Raw genomic sequence first — 4596 nt, forward strand, 5'->3', positions numbered from 1 at the left:
TACTCCTTTACTATACAAAAAACAATCCTTTGTGATGATGAGGTCTTCTGATCCTGGGAAATGGTGAGAATGTATGTGTGTGTGAGTGTGACAGGACCTTTGAGTGTGTGACTATGGGAATGTCCATGAGGGTGTATGTGATGTGTATGCTGTGCGAGTGTGTGTGCACGTGCACCTGTGGTCCTCTTTCAGTGCCATATAATGTATGTTTCTTGTTTCAGACAAAAGTCAGAAAAACATGAAGAACCTTGTCCAACGTATTGTCGTTGAATGGAAATGTCCTGTGTATGTCAATGATACAGACTGCATAGGTATCCTGAATAAGACACTTGAGGCTGCCAGGGTCTTGGACCCGAATACATGAAACACCTGTACGCAGGTAATTATAGTGGCTCAATTCATAATTGGCAAAACTGGAACCAATCAAAATGCCCTTCAATGTGTGAATGGATAAACAATCTAGGTTACAGCCACACAGAGAAATATTATTCAGTGATAAAAAGAAAATGAGTTATCAAGCCATGAAAAGACATGGGTGAATCTTAAATGCAAGGAGTCAGGCTGAAAAGATTACATACTGTATGATTTCATCTACATGACATTCTGGAAAAGGCAAAACTATACATACGGTGAAGGGATCACTTGCATCATGGGCTAACTGGTCCCCCAGCCACCCCGGCCTCCTCTGCATTTTCCCACACACAGGTGTCTTCCTAATAAAATTCATGCAAACTTAATTCTATCAGACTAACACACACTCTAAAAAAGTTGTTGATAATTGAACATGCTTGTATTGGTAAATATAAACTACCTAATACCCATGAATTAGGTGATCTTGCTGAACTAGACAGAAAGAAAACAGACTAAGAGAAAAAGAGACACCAGGCCAATGATGAGTCTGAGTGACCACATTCCTGGGTGAGGAGGAGTGTAACCTCGTTCCACATGTATTTATTACTGACACTGACTGTGATGGGTTGAATTATGTCCCCCCAAAAGTTTGTGTATCAACTTGGTTAGGCCATGTTTGGTCTTTCTCAATTTTGTGATTATAATTTTATATTGAGAGGATTAGGGAGGGATTATAACACTTCCCTGATCCAAGGCAAAAGGAGTTTTCCTGGGATGTGGCCTGCACCACCTTTTATCTCTGAAGAGATGAAAGGAAAGGGAAGCAAGCAGAGAGTTCGGGACCTCATACCATCAAGAAAGCAGCACTAAAAGCAGAGCACGTCCTTTGGACCTGGGGTCCCTATGCCTGAGAAGCTCCTTGGCCATGGGAAGACTGAGGACAAGGACTTTCCTTCAGAGCCAACAGAGAGAGAAAACCTTCCCCTGGAGCCAACACCCTGAATTTGGACTTGTAACCTACTAGACTGTGAGAAAATAAATTTCTCTTTGTTAAAACCATCCACTTGTGGTATTTCTGTTACGACAATACTCGGTGACTAAGACACTGACCCAGCCACCCTCTTGGCTCTAACCTGAATCCCAAAGTTTGACCTAACTGGGCAATACCACTGAGGTCTCTGCCCTGAGTCTGACCTTTTGGAAGCAGATTTCCAGACCTGTCTCCCAAGGCAGTGCTGGGTGGTTACGAACTGCCAAACTTCCAGCTAGTAATGGAGCACTTAACTGTGCCATCCAGGGATTTCATCTTCCCTGAGTCTGATTGGAAAAATCTTCCCAGGTTTTCCTGAGTTTCATCACAACTGTGATCCTGGGACTCCTGGCAGAGTCAGTTCCCTTCCATAAGAGACAGGCTGCTTTTTCTGCCTGTGAGCGTATTTTCTCCTGTTAAAATATAACATCTACACGTAGAGAGATTCCCTGGAGGAAACTGTGAAATGGAGAAGAATCCCCAGACCACAACAGGAAACCATCCCTTAAACTACATCTTCACCTGCTCCTAGGTTTGAATCCTGTGTTCAGTGTGTTCTCAGTGCCCCTTGCAGCCCAGTCCTTTCCCTGCAGGGAGGTTTTTTTCTGAGCTCACATTGACTTTCTCTCACTGTATCTCTCATACAGTAACACACAGCATTACCCTCAGCTTTTGGGCTATCCATTTGCAAATAAAGTATGTTCTTGGCATTATCTCTGGTGGTTGCAAATCAGCCCTTCGCAGATCCTGTGTAGCATATGGCAGTACCATCATTGCTAATGTATGACACCCTCTGCAAGCCTTTCCCTGGAGCCTGGATGACCCAGCTCATGTTGTAGTTACTGAAGGTGAATACAGAGGCTGCAAAGGAGAGTTTCAGAGATTCTCAGGCTGCCTCACATCTCTACTAGAAGCCAGCAGCTGCATGTCACAGTGAACACCTGCAAGCACAGGGACATCCCGGTCAGGAAAACCATCACACATACCAAGAGTTTCCCTCAATCATATCCACTCACATACTCAATATCTCTTGTTCTCTATAAAATGACTTTTTAAAAGAGAAACAAAGAAAAGCAGCTCAGCACAGACTTCATGGTGACTCCTTTGTGTTTAGTCCTGATCACTGAATGGAGACACCTGGGAACACTGGGGTTGGGTTTTTCTCCCAGAGCTGCAGGTTTGGGGCTGGGCTGGTTTGGGTCAGCAAAGGGAGGGGCCCTATACGCATGTCTTCCTACTATACATCAGTATCAGGGGTTGAATGTCTTCAGAGAGGTCTGTACCTCAGAGCAGACGTGAGTGTCCTGGGGGAGTTTTGTGGCAGTGATAGCATTTGGGAAAAATCTGATTTCTTATTATGAGATCGTGGTGTGCTAAACTCTTAGCATCCATCGTTTTATTTCATTTTTACATAAGCACTAAACATGTGCGCAGGGTATCAATATTACCCAAGTTTACTGATGTAAAAGTACACAAAGAACAAAGAGGGGTTGTGTGAAGTCCCAAAAATCACAAATCTGATAAGCGTTATTCCAGTATCTAGTAACATTATTCCAATATCCAAGCCTGTGCTGTTCACAAATGAACCCATCTGCTTCTTCGAACCACCTTCATAGCAGTGTTGGACATGCCTAGTGAGGCTTTTAGAAAGCCCTACCACTAATGAGAACAGGGAGTGATTTTGCTGCATTCTAGTGCTTATCCAAGGAATCTGTAGAAAATCAAGGTCCCTCCAGATTAATTCTCAGAAATCCCTGACATTTACAGTGTCATTATTTCTCTATCACTTCTTCTCTACCAATATACCAATTTATTTATTTGTAACAACTTTATGAAGGTATGAATGACATATAATATACTTCATTTATTTAAGCAAATATTTGACTGAGCGTTAACATAGGTGCACACCAGTGCAGGCATCAACACATCCAAGGGAGTGAACAAGTCCATAAGCTCCAAAAATTTCTTATTGATTCTTTGTAATTCCTCTCTCCTTGCCTTCCTTCAGCCCACCCTGTCCCCAGGCAAATACTGATTTTTTTTTTTTAATGTAACTTTAGACTATTTGCATCTTCTAGAATTTATATAAATGAAATTGTTCATCTTCATTCCTTTACTTGCCTCTTTAAGCATTATTATTTAGAGATGCATCCACTTTGACACCTGTATCAAGAATTAATTTTAATGCTAAATAGTATTCCAAAGTATGCAAATATCTCAATTGCTGATATATGTCCATGCTGAGAGGTATTTGGATTTTTTCAACTTTCTGGCTGTTACAGAGAAAGTTGTTACTCAGATTGGAGATGTAGATAGCGAAGAAATGGGAGCCCTGGTGCTGCAGTGGTTAGGAGCTCAGCTGCCAACCAAAAGGTCGGTGGTTTGAATCTACCAGCTGCTTTGTGGAAACTTGCTGGGGCAGTTCTACTATGCTCTATAGGGTCGCTATGAGTTGAAATCTTTTTTTTTTTTTTTTTTTGGCCTTCGATCAACAACAACAAATACCTATAAATTGATAAACTGCAAATGAACACCTTTCCTTTAACCCATCAGAAAATTGAAGACACAGGACAAGCAATATATTTGAAATCTGAAGAGAGATAGATACCTCCAGGTAGAAATATACTCAAACTTTAGCTTACCTGGGGCAGAGGGTGACAAATGGCATTTAAAATAATCAGATAAGGCGAGAAACATTTAATGAATTTCTTCAGGCTGAATCTCTTAAAGTACTTATAATGTGAAGCTCCTGAGGTCACATAGTCAGGGGGCTTCTAACACCCATGCAGGCTCTTCTTGCATGATTGAGAATAAAATAAAGCACAAACCTCTGATGATGATGGGTGTTGGAGAGGATCAGAGGGCACTTCCAAGTGCACATGGACCATCTACTATGTCTCTACTACAGAACAAAACTATTGATCTGCTGAGGAAAACCTTCAAAAACTATACACTAAAGCCACTGGTGAAATCTGAGAGTCTGAGGGGAGAATTGAGCTTGTCAAAATTCTGCTCATACCATCTCACATCTCTTCCCTGAGGAATAAAAGCCTTATTCTGCAGGAGAAGGGCACCAAAACTGGAAGCTGAGTTCACATGTGGAGAATCACTTCTCTTGGGGGAAAAAACAGATGGAGGAAAAAGACACCCTACCCTGGGGAGGAGCAGTAAGACATGGTATGTGCAAGATGGCCTCTGGGGGAGGGATAGGGACC

The sequence above is a fragment of the Elephas maximus genome, chromosome 21 (assembly GCF_024166365.1).
Source record: "Elephas maximus indicus isolate mEleMax1 chromosome 21, mEleMax1 primary haplotype, whole genome shotgun sequence".
NCBI classification, from domain to species: Eukaryota; Metazoa; Chordata; class Mammalia; order Proboscidea; family Elephantidae; genus Elephas; species Elephas maximus.